The sequence below is a fragment of the Tamandua tetradactyla genome, chromosome 1 (genome assembly GCF_023851605.1).
Source record: "Tamandua tetradactyla isolate mTamTet1 chromosome 1, mTamTet1.pri, whole genome shotgun sequence".
NCBI classification, from domain to species: Eukaryota; Metazoa; Chordata; class Mammalia; order Pilosa; family Myrmecophagidae; genus Tamandua; species Tamandua tetradactyla.
Genome location: NC_135327.1, coordinates 55,042,816 through 55,055,562, shown reverse-complemented (window position 1 = coordinate 55,055,562; position 12,747 = coordinate 55,042,816). Strand labels below are relative to the sequence as shown.

General features: G+C 39.7%; 1 protein-coding gene across 1 annotated transcript in view; it reads left to right on the top strand.

Annotated features, from left to right (window-relative positions):
* The first annotated feature begins 3,311 nt into the window (after nucleotides 1-3,311).
* The window catches only part of SHLD1 (shieldin complex subunit 1), an 89,271-nt gene continuing 79,835 nt past the window's right edge, over nucleotides 3,312-12,747 (top strand). The window contains exon 1 of the mRNA XM_077116140.1: nucleotides 3,312-3,441. The gene's annotated coding sequence lies outside the window, so the exon portion shown is untranslated. The remainder of the gene's footprint in view (nucleotides 3,442-12,747) is intronic.

Genomic DNA, 12,747 nt, shown 5'->3' with positions numbered 1-12,747 from the left:
TTGCTAGCTGCCGGCATGTAATACACGAGAAACTGAATGGCTTTTAAAAAGGGGAATTTATTAAGTTGCAAGTTTACAGTTCTAAAGCTGTGCAAATGTCCAAATTAAAGCAAGGCTATAAAAATGTCCAATCTAAAGCATCCAGGGAAAGATAGCTTGGTTCAAGAAGCTGATGACATTCAGGTTTCTCTCTCAACTGGAAAGGTACATGGCAAACATGGCTACTAGTTTTCTCTTCAGGTGTCTTGTTTCATGAAAATCCTCCAGGGGTGTTTTCCTTCTTCATCTCCAAAGGTCTCTGGCTATGCAGGCTCTTGTGGTTCTCATGGTTCTGCATCTTTCTCCAAAATGTTTTCTCCTTTAAAGGATTCCAGTAAACTAATCAAGATCCACCTGGAATGGATGGAGTCAGATCTCCCTCTAGTCAAAGGTTAATACCCACAATAGGGTGTGCCACATCTCTGTGGAGATAATCTAATCAAGTTTCCCATCTACAGTGCTGAATGGGAATTAAAAGAAATGGCTGTCTCCACAAGATGGATCAGGATTAAAACATGGCTTTTCTAGGGCACATAACCCCTTCAAACTGGCACAGATTTAAGGTTAAGTGTGATGGGGTTGGGGATGGGAGAGGTTTGGAAAGAGACTTGTCCATTCATGCATATAACAAAGCTTTCTGAGCACTTACATGTGAGTCACTACTGGTCTGGGCTGTGGAATACAAACATGAAAAAGATAGACCCAGTCCTTGTTCTCAAGGCACGTAAAGTCTAGCACAGGCAACTGAAAGGGCAACGGAATTTATAACCCAGAATAATAAGGACTACTTAGGCATTCCTGGAGGGACAACTAACTCCTATTTGACAAGTCAGTGAAGGTTTCCTGGAGGAAGAATTTTTTCAAGTTGAGATTTGAAGAATGAGAAAGACCAAAGAAGAGAAGAATGTGCTTAATGAGGAAACTATAGGGAAAAGCTCAGACACAATAGACAAAAACCATGGATTATGTAAGGAAATAAAGATGTCAGTGTAATGGTGAAGGGTTGGGGACTAGTATGAGAGATAAGACATAGGGGTCCTCTACGTCTTGTAGAAGTTTGGGATTTAGCATGAGGGTAGGAGAGTGTTGTGATCAGATTTTCATTAAAAAAAGATAACAATGGCTGAAGGAAAAGTGGGTGGGTAGCTGTGAAGCTGCTCATCCAGATGGCAGATAATGGTGGCCTGTCCTCATGAACTGGCAGTGAGAATGGAGAGAATCAAGAGATAGTCAATAGACATCAAGGGATTGGGAAAACCTTCTCAACCAAAAGGGGCAAGAGAGAAATGAGACAAAATAAAGTGTCAGTGGCTGAGAGATTTCAGAGTTGAGAAGTTATTCTGGAGGTTATTCTTACACATTTTATAGATATTCCTTTTTTCAGTTTAAGGTGTATTAGAGAGGATAGAGTGAAGTGCCTGAAACTGTAGAGCTGTCTTTCAGTAGCCACGTTTCTTGAAGATGATTGTATAATGATACAGCTTTTGCAATGTGACTATGTGATTGTGAAAACCTTGTGTCTGATGCTGCTTTTATCTACGATGTTGACAGATAAGTAAACAATATGGATTAAAAATAAATAAATAATAGGGGTAATAAACGTTAAAATAAATTGAGAAGATTGAAATACTAGTGAGCAACGAAAGGGAGTGGTAAGGGGTACAGAAAAAAAATTGGAGGAACAAAGGTTAAATTCTATTGAATAGACGGAAATACTAGTGGTCAGTGAGAGGGAGGGGTAAGGGGGATGGAATGTGTGAGTTTTTCCTCTTTATTTCTTTTTCTGAAGTGATGCAAATGTTCTAAAAAATGATTATGGTGATGAATATACTATGTGATGATATTGAGCCACTGATTGTACACCATACACAGAATGTTTGTATGTTAAGAATGTTCATGATTGTATGTTACTTTGGTTTGATGATACAAAATTAAATTTAAAAAAAGAGATAGTCAATAGACATGTAAGAGGAAGAGGAGAGATTATTAAATGGATATGGGACATGAAGACAAAGGAGAAAAGACTTCTGGCTTTGGCAACTAAATGGACGAACTCACTGTGAACAGGAGACACTGGATTAGGAGATTAATTGGGAGACGAGGAGAAGATGCTGGATTCCATGTGGAGACAGGGTGAGTTTAAGGTGAGGAGGATATACTGATATAAAGACCTCAGAAAAAGTCTGGCCTTAGTTGTTTGGGAATCATCCATTTAGAAGAGGTATTGAGAGAAGAGAGATTCAAGAGACAATCCTGAAAGAGCCCCACACTGAAGAGAAAAGAGATGTAGAGATAAAAGAGGAAAAACTCAGAAAGGATGGTATGGAAACCCAGGGACAAGAAGTTTCCAGAGGGAGGGAGTGACCAATGTCAAAGACCGTTAAGCACCACGTGGACGCATCAGATAAACTCAAATTGAGGGACATTCTACAAAAGAACTGGCCTGTACTTTTAAAAAACGTCAATGCCGAGAAATAAAAGGAAAGACTGAGAAACTGTTCCAGATTAAAAGAGAGTAACAAAACATGACAACTGGGAATGCAATTCATGATCTGCTGTTTTCTTTTGCTATATCTTTTATCGTTCTTAATGGTTGCATAATAGTTCAGATAATTATTTACATATGTCATTTTCTGGTAAACAGGAAAGTAACTTAATGCTGTTCCAGGCTTTCTCTAAATCACATATCAGGTAACTTTTGGAAGAATGTTTTGATGAGATATAGTAAATTAAAAAAGTAAAACTCAAAACCATGCACTTTGATTACCAAGGTGAAAAGGTGAAGAAACAAATGTAATTTATAGTTGCTGTGTTAGGTTTGTCTTAATATGGAGAAAAGTTCATTTTATTTCAAATTATATCCTTAAATTCACCTTCAAAAGGTCAATGCGTCTCCCACAAAGTCTTAAGTTCACAGTGTCTGGCATGTAGTTATTTAAGTGTTATTAATATAGTCATCCCAAATGTATTCAAGAAGATGGTGAAATGGGACAATAACCCTCAGTCTCGTTTCTGTGATCCTGCAATTCTGGCAGCTGTATACAGCTATCTGCATGCAACATATTAAAATATTTTCGTTAATTTCTCCTTAGTTTTTACATTTTTTCTAGAGACATTTAAAAATGTTTAAGTATTTTTCCATCAGGCCCATACAATAAACTTCCCCCAGTAGCCGCCCAAACTAGCCGTGGCTCCGCACCATGAATACTTTTCAAAGAAGAAACTCCATTGGTGGGACAAATGCCCTCAGTCAAGATGGCCGTGGCCGCCTTCTGCTGCCCTCACTTGCCAGTAGCAAAGATGGCTCCTGTGACCTTCCCTACCCACCCCTCTCTTCTTTCAAACCTTGCTTTTCCCGTAAAGAAGCACTTCCGGGTTCCGAGCCCCCGTCTTTGCGGGTCGGTGAGTGCAATCGCGGCCCGTAGACCTTTATCGGCCGTTTTTTTTCCCGTGGAGTCAGTCGTGGGCAAGGAAGGGGTGAGGGCCGGGGTCACACCGGCGCTTCCGGTCATTCTCTCACATCGAAAAGCGGGGCGGTTTTCCCTGACACCTCCTGTTCGTCCAGGTCCAACCAGGGCTCTGCGGCCTGGGCCGTCAGCAGGCAGTGCACCTGGGTGGGCGATGGTTTAAGTGTGTTTGTTTAAGCAGCTTTCATGGGATTAATTCATATACCCATTTAAAGTGTAAAATCCAGTGGTTTCGGAATAGTCACAGAATTGTGCATCCATCACCACAATCTCAACTTAGGACATTTTCTTTCTTTTTTTTTTTTCCAAGAAGAAATAAAAATCTATATTCCAGGGTGCATGGGTGGTTTGGTGGTAGAATGCTCGCCTTTCATGCGAGAGACCCAGGTTTGATTCCCAGACCATGTACCCCCTCCCCCAAAATGTATATTCCAGTAATTATTAGTAAAAGTATGACTCTAAAGTGTCTTATTATACCCAAATTCCATTGAACCGGGAACCAAGGTCAGGAAATAAACCTGTTCATTGAAATGTTTGAACCTGACCGATATCACAGGATATTTTAACTCAAGCTTTTAAGACTTTAAATTGTGTATTTCAGAGCCAGATTTGCTAACATAAAAGCTACACTGTTCGTGTGTCAGGGTGTGAGAACCCTCTGCTAGAGGGCCAGATCATCTAGGGCTGGTCTCTTTGCAGCCAGTGATACCAGCCTATTTGTTTCATCTCAGCTGATCTGTTCTACAACTTGAGACATAGTTACAATTGCTCACTCCAGCGCACACCTCCCCAAGGAAGGCATGATGGTGCTTGTGAAAGATGAAGCCCACATTACAGGATATTAAGGGATTGGGAATATCATCCCTTTTTTGCTGGTTTGACACTCAATGTACAAGGGAGACTAAGTTAACTATTTGTCTAGCATTTAGGGTGTACAATTTAGACACATTTGGAGCAAGATATCTGTGTTAGTTTGCTAGCTGTCAGAATGTGATATACCAGAACTAGGACAGCTTTCATAAAGGAGAATAAATTACATGTTTATAGTTCTAAGGAAGTAAAATTATCTCAATTAAGGCACCAACAAAAGATACCTTCACTCAAGAAAGGCCGATGGGTCAGGAGCCCCTCTGTCAGCTGGGTGGTCACGTGGCTGGCATCTGCTGGTCCCTTGCTCCTGGGCTCCATTGCTTTCAGCCTCTGTTCCTGTGAGGGTCCCTCACTTTGCTTCTCTGGGACTGGCTTTCATCTCTTGGCTTCCCTTGGCTCTCTCCAGGTTCCAGCTTGCTTAGCATCTCAGTGACATCTGCTGGGCTCCAAGCATCTCCAAACATCCGTGTCTCTGTTCTCCACATGTCCACATCTGTGTCAGCTCTGCTCTGAAGTTTCTGTTTCATTTCTCTAGGCTCTGTCCAGGACATTTTCATCACCTTAAAAAAAGAAGCTTTGTACCCGTTAAAGTCCCTCCCCTCCCCTACCTTCTCCTGTAGCCCCCCAGACTCTAACAACCACTAAGCTATCTTATATCTCCGTGGATTTGCCTTCTCTGCATGTTTCATATAAATGGGATCATACAATATGTTGTCTTTGTCACTTTCTCTCACTTAGCACATTCACCTACATAGTAGCGTGTATCAGTGTTTCATTCCTATTTATTGTTGAAAAAATGTTCTGTGGTATGGATAGTCTACATTTTGTTTATCAGTTGATAGACATTTGGGTTGGGCTGTTTTCACTTTTGGCTGTTAACCTTGTGTACAGTTTTTGTGTGGACATATGTTTTTACTTCTCTTGGATATACATATAAGAATGGAATGGGAGGGCCATGTGAGAACTTTACAGTTAGCATCTTGAGGAAATACCAAACTGTTTCCAAAGTGGCTGCATCATTTTACAATTCCACTAGCAATGTCTGAGGGTTCCAGTTTCTCCACAACTTCACCAATTGCTTGTTGTGGTCGCCTTTTAAAATATTTATTTATTTTTTTAAATTTATTTGTGTGGCTGCCTTTTGATTATAACTAACCATCCTAATGGATGTGAAGTCATGTCTTGTGGTTTTGATTTGCATTTCTTAATGACTAATGATGCTGTACATCTTCTCATGCACTTATTGGCCATTTGTATATTCTCTTTGGAGAAATACCTATTCAAATATTTTGCCCATTTTAAATTGGATCATTTTATTTTTCTTATTATTGTTTTGTACTCTGAATTTATATGCTCTTTATACAAGTCTCTTGTCAGATATATAATTTACAAATATTTTCTCCCAGTATGTGGCATCCTTTACAGGACAAAAGGTTTTAATTTTGATGAAGTCCAATTTATCCATTTTTTTCTTTTGCTGCTTTTGCTTTTGGTGTCATAGCTAAGAAATGATTGCCAAATCCAAGTCACTAAGATATACTCCTATTATTTTCTTCTAAGAATTTGGTAGTTTTAGCTCTTACATTTAAGTCCATGAGTCTAGATTTTGAATTAATTTTTTTATATGATTGAGGTAGAGGTCCAACTTCATTCTTTTGCATGTGGATAGCCAGTTATTCTAGCATCACTTGTTGAAAAACTGTTCTCTCTCCCTTGAGTTGGCTTGGCACCTGTCAACTTGGAAATAACAAACTAAGCTGCAAGGCAATAAAGGCATTTATTTGGGGTCTTAGAATTAAAGTTTGGGGAACACAGATTCAGGTAGTAACCCAAATTGTGTTCCATCTTGGCATTCCCAGGCAGGGTTTTTGTTTTTGTTTTTATAGGAAAAATAAACATAACTTTATCTGATAGATAATATGTGGAACTTCTAATCATCCTTAAATCTTTCTGATAAACTGGATCCAAATCCACAAGCTTTTTCTTCAAGTTTGTTCTTAAAGTAAGGATTGGTGAAAGCATCAAAATATGGATCAGGTATGAGATTAGGAACTGATAACACAGTGCACTGAAAATGGTTAATTGCACCAGAAATGCCATCCAGAAGGAATTCCAGAGAAGGCTCAAGGAGTAGTGATTGAATGGTCAAAAGCAGTTCTGTGAGAAACAGTGGGGATGCGAGACCCATCTTCTTGCTTTTCCATCACAGAGGGCCCCTTTTTATCAGGGACTTCAGGCTTCTCTTCACTAATTCATTTCTGAATGACATCTGCTGAAGGTGTTCATTTTAACTCATCAGTAAAATAATTTAAAAGAGAGTTGGCAGAATTTACCCATAGGCTGTGCATTGTATTCTCAATTAGATAGTCATTTAGATGAATAAAGCATGTCAGATTCATGCAGTGATGCCTTTTGTTGGCTTGTTCTGCATGTGTCATTTTCTCAGAGTTTCCATATTGTGGGCAAGTCAAATGGAATTTCACTGAAATTTACAGTTTGGTGTTTTCTAATAATCCACATCAGATTCAAATGCACAGTCAGTATTAAGTCCTATAGCAAAAGCCTTCCTGACTATATCTTTTGTCTCATTTCTAAATTCTTCTAGGTGTTCTTTTACCTCCTCTAGCCAGAGAATTTTTTGGGCATTAAATTCCTGCAGGGTGTAGGTGTGACCTTTCTCTATAATATAACAAAGTCCCACTGAATTCAAGTCTTAACACAATTCATTTATTTTTAAGAAGAGCTGGTTGCAAATAAGCATTAACAATGAGCAATTTTGGAGGATTTTCAACATCCAGTGATTTTCTTAGATCAGACATTCTTCTTCCATATGTTAGAAGGCTTCCATCTCCAGAAAAGTGAAAAAGGAATCTTAGTGAGTTCTCTGTGACACAGATAGACTTTTTCCCATCAAATAAATTCGATAAATTCAGTGTAGTGTCTTCGTTAAAAATGTATATTGGCTAATGATGTAGTAGTCATTTTTCTTGATGTTTTCATAACTTACAGCTTTCAGGTTATATGTACCATATTCAATGGAAGACTTTGGCATTGCAGAGATCATATATAGAAATCCAAGATTTTCATTTTCATGTGTTATTTTAAGGATTTGCAAGTGATCACAAATATTTGCTTTAATGACTTCTTTGTCATGAAAAGTGTACTTAGGGTAAGTTGAAGAACTAGTCCTGTAGAGACCTCTTCCAACACTGTAATGTCAGTTTAGGAGGAGAGGGAGAGAAGCTCTCAAGAGAGGGCCATGGTACCTGCTTTTGTTCCACAGCATCTTGAAGCACAAGCAACTGAGAAAGTGATTCAGTAGAAGGTTGACTTTTCGCTGATTGCAGTTTTTAGGATTCCAGAACTGATTAGCTGAAGTAGATTCCGTTCATATCTGTATTCTGGCTCCTTAGGATCTTCGTAGACATGTAGCACTGGCAGAAACTCCAGTTTTATAGGCTGCTGTCTTTTTCCCGTCCTCTCCTGAGCTTTTGTAGTTTGCCTAAACTGTGTTTCAGAGGCATTTTCTGTGGGTGTTGCAGAACCTTGTCTTTCCATTGTTTTTATGCTATTCAGTCTGGAAAGGATAGGGTTTTCTAGCTGCTCATTGGTGTTTTTCAGGTCAGCGTTACTGTCTGTGGCCGGAAAAGCCATCCTTAATCCTTTTTGTATGTGCGCTATGTCTTGGAAATCCAATGTGTAGTTTCTATTTAGAACCCACCATATTGAACAGTGCAGTTCTAGATTTGAAAGCTCAGTGTGAGAGCTTGGATGAGTCTCTTTGTATCTCTGTTATTCACTTTTCAACCCTTTAAAAGGATAGGTAGGTGGCAGGTGACCACTAAAATGCCTTTCTACTGACTCTTTGCATCTCTATGGGACTTTCCCTCTGTGCTCCTGAAGCCACATGAAGTCTCTTGGAGGACTCACCAGGCTACACAAGAGGGCAAGGGTTTTTACAGGAAAAGAAGATTAAACAAGTTGCGTGTGGTTGGTGGGTATTTGGGTACTCTAATTGTCCCTCAGGTTTATCTTCTGGCTTATTAAGTTTGGATGCCCCTAGAGTTTTCAGGGGTATTGTTGCTTAGGCTTTGCATCCTTTGGCAGTTGAAGATATCTGGCTGAGATCTGGGTAAGAGCAATCTGCAGAATAACCTCTCAACTCCATTTTAAATCTCTTAGCCACAGGAATCTCTATTTTTATTTATTTATTTTAATGCAACTGTGGAAAAATTAGTTAACCATAATTATGAAGGAATCCTGTTAATTTCATTTTCAGATTGTCATTGCTAGTGTGTATAAATACAATTGATTTTTGTATGTTAATTTTGTATCTTGCAACCTTCCTGAACTAATTTATTAGTTTTACTAGCATTTTAGTGGACTCCTTAGGATTTTCTGTATTCCATATCAGGTCATCTGCAGGTAGGGATAATTTTATTTCTCTTTTCAGTCTGGATTCTGGATGCCTTTGATTTCATTTTCTTGCTTAATTGCCCTGGTGAGAACCTTCAGTAAAATGTTGAATATAAGTGATGAGAGCAGATATCTTTGTCTTGTTCCTGATCTTGGAGGGTGGGGGGTGGGGATGGGGGAAGGGCAAAGCACTCAGTCTTTCACTATTAAAGTTTTTTTTTTGTAATGCACTTTGAGGTTGAGGAAGTTCTGTAGTTTGTTGAGTGTTGTAATGATGAAAGGGTGTTTAACTTTGTCAGATGCTTTCATTTATTTATATTTTACATCTATTGTAATTTTTGTCCTTTATTAATATGGTACATTACATTTTGAGTCATGTGGTTTTTGTCCTTTATTCTATTAATATAGTGTATTGCATTGATTGATTTTCAGATGTTGAATTTTGCATTCTTGGGATATATCCCACTTGGTGTGTACTCTTTTATATATGTTGTTGGACTCTGTTTGCTAGTAGTCTGATGAGGATTTTTGTGTCTGTATTCATAAGGGATATTGGTTTGTAGTTTTCTTATGATGTCTCTGTCTGGTTTTGGTGTTAGGCTCATAGTGGAGGCTCATAGAGAATGAATTGGAAAGTGTTCCCTCCTCTTCCTTTTTTAAGAACAGTTGTCCAGGACAGGGAGGTGTACTCCTGGCTAAGGGAACAAATGCAGTGGAAGGGAGCAGAGGTTGTTGGAAAAACGTAAGGAAAAGGCTGTTGTGTCTGGAGCAGGGAAACCCAGGGGATTAAGGGATGGGCTTTGGTGCTAACTGAGGTGGGAGGATCTGAGCTAAAGAGATATTTCTAGGTGATAATTAATGTCTGAGGGAAGAAGAGAAGAGGAGAGAGCCTTGGATCAAATTCCAGTAAGTCCAATTGGAGATGGAGGATGAATTTGCAGAGAAGGTGTGGGAAGGAATAGGTAGGAGGACAATCAGGAAAGGGGTGTCTTGAAAAGAAAATAATGTTGGAAGAAGGAGTTTCTGGAAGTAATATAGTGGAGTGATGGAGTAGGTAGAGATGGGGAAATGAGCCACGTTAGAAGACTCTTTTGAAAAGTTTGTAGAGGGGAGCAGTGACCAGCTGTGGGGAGGGTAGAGGTCAAAGGCTTTCTTTCTTTTTTAAATTCCTTTCTTCACAACTTTTAACTTTGATATAATTTTGCCCTTTCAGAAAAAACTGCAAGACATGGAACTCCCGAGAACTCTTTTTGAGATTCAATGATTGTCTGCATTTTGCCCATTGGCTTTATTACTGACTATTGCGCGCACTCTACCTTTTTCTATTTTAGTCATTTGAAAGTATTTTGCAGACATCATGCACTTTTCTCACTAAATATCTCAGTGAGTATTTCCAAAGAGCGACATTCTCTTCTGTACCAGGTTGTGTCGAAAAAGGGAGATATTGGCATGTTGAAAAGCCTAAGTGAAGAGTCGGGTGGACCGGAAGAGAGAGAAGAGATTATTGTGGCTAAGTGCTTCTGGAAAGGTCCAGAGGGTAAGAGCTAAATCCCAGGTAGAAGGGTTGACCTTTGCAAGATGAAGAGAGCCCTTCTTATGTTTGTTAGGGAATTGAGGAATTTCCTCTCAGCTGGCTTCTGTTTCCATTGTCAACCAGGCAGTGACACAATTTATGGAAAAAGAGGAGGAAGTTATGTGCATGGTGAAGAAGGGTCAGAGTTGGGAAATTGTGGAGAAACATGAAATAGTCAAGGAGAGGGGAGAGGGAGTTGTGAGAAAAATGTCTCAGGATTCTTTTGGCCAGATAGCCCACTCCAGGCTGGAGTGCCAAACCAATCTACTGTGTTTGGTGACTAAGTTAGGTTCATCTAGGCTGAGATTTTGCCTAAGGGATGTAATGAAAAAACAAAATGGGCAGGGGAATTTTGGGCATTAACAAGAGTATGGGTCACTGGATGTACTAGATAAGGATAAAAGAAGCAAGATGATGGCTACTGGATGGGAAATAGGGACAAATGACTGGTGGTAGTCTAGGTATTTAGGAGCTTGTAATATATATTTAAATAACTGCTATTTTACTTACTGGAGCTAGCCATTATCGAACTTGAGCACTGGAATACTTATTTTACATGCATAATATCATATAATTCTTAGGACAACCCTATGAGGTATGAATAGTCATTAAGCTATTTTTATAGAGAAGGAAACAGGTTAAAGTGACTTGCCCAAGGCTGCACGGCTTAAAAAGTGACAGCAGGGGGTCAAACTCAGGTCTGTCCAATTTCAGAGGCCTGCACATCGCTGGACCCCTCTGTGGAGCCTCCTGTGTTCCTTGCATCACGTTTACACGCTTCTAATTCATGCTTCACTTAGCTCACAGAATGAATGAAAATGCAGATTGATCATATCACACTGTGGCTCAGAACCTTTCATTGCTTTTCCTTATTTTAAAATTCAAATAAGGAGCAGTGCAACCCTGATTTAGTCGTAGAATTCTCGCCTGTCATGCCAGAGACCTGGTTCGATTCCCGGAGCCTCCCCATACCAAAAAAAAAAAAAAAAAAAAAAATTCAAATAGAGGGTGCCTGGGTGGTTCAGTGGTAGAATGCCCGCCTGCCACGTGGCACACCTCGGTGGAATTCCTGGCCCATGAACCCCACCCCACCCTCTCAAAAAAAGAAAAAAAAACTATTAAAATTCAAATCGAAATATGTGTAGAAATACATACCTAAGATGGATTGATGGGTGAATAAAGAGTTGGAGAGAAGGAGAATTGCGTGCTAAGGCAAATCATAGTAAAATGTGAATTGTGGAATTCGAGGGGGGTGGTATATGGATGTAGAATTATTTCTATTTTTTTTTACATTTGAAATTTTTCATGTAAAATATTGGGGAGAAAGTGCCTCTTGATACAAGTAAACGAAGTTAAAATGTCTTCTTATAAGTGTACCTAAGCGTAGGTAGGGTCATAGAAGAATGGCTGCCTCCTCCTGTGAGCAGGTTTTTTAATGCACCTAAAGACTTCTTGTGCTTGCATTCGGAGGGCTTCCCTGTGCTTCCTCTGTGCTCCTGTATTGGGAAATAATATTCAGACTGTGTAATTAAAGTGCTTTAAGCACTTGTGGGAAAGCCTTAAATCACATATCACAAGGTTTGGGGCAGTCTTCCATAACAAAGAATAATCATTGCATTCTGCTTGCCAGCTCAGGTGGTTTCAGATAACAGGAGGCGATCTCGTCTGTCCCCACTATTTGCTTTCTCCAGTAAAAATTCATTTGAGTCCCAAATAATGTATTTTGCATGCACGGATGCTTGTTTTGTAATAAAATGGATTCTGCAGTTCAGTAGATATTTTTTTTACTCTTTCTGGAAGGTATTTGACATTTAATATAAGTGATTCTAAAGGGAAAAACAGGTTTCTCAACAATGTGATATTGTTTTCAAAAAGGTATTGCTTTCAATTCACATCACTAATGATGACAACCCCCACCCCCACCCCTACCCCCACCTCTACAACCACCCCCTGTTGACAGCTGATTTCAGACCACCTTTGCAGGCAGGTGGGATATGCTGATTTCATTCGTTGACCTGTTTATTCCCTTCCAGAAGTCTCCAGAGCAGAGTGTTTGTAACATGAGGGGAGCAGGGGGTGCCACAGATGCCTGCAGCGGAGGTGTTTGCTGACACATCAGGCTCAGTTGGCTAATATAGGATGTGTGAAGAAACAGGATGTTCTCCCTTCTTTAGGAACTTTGGACACTCCACTCCCTTCAGGAGCAATCAGCTGATATCTTGGCCTCCTCACTGCCTGAGACAATGTCCACAACAGCATGTGACTGGCGTCCTCAAACAAGAAGAGTTCACCAGGCCTCGCTGTTGACTTGTTTCTGATATGACTTCTGTCTTTGCCAGACTGGGTTGTAGCTTAGGCTGCTGCACTGAGGCTGTGTAGATG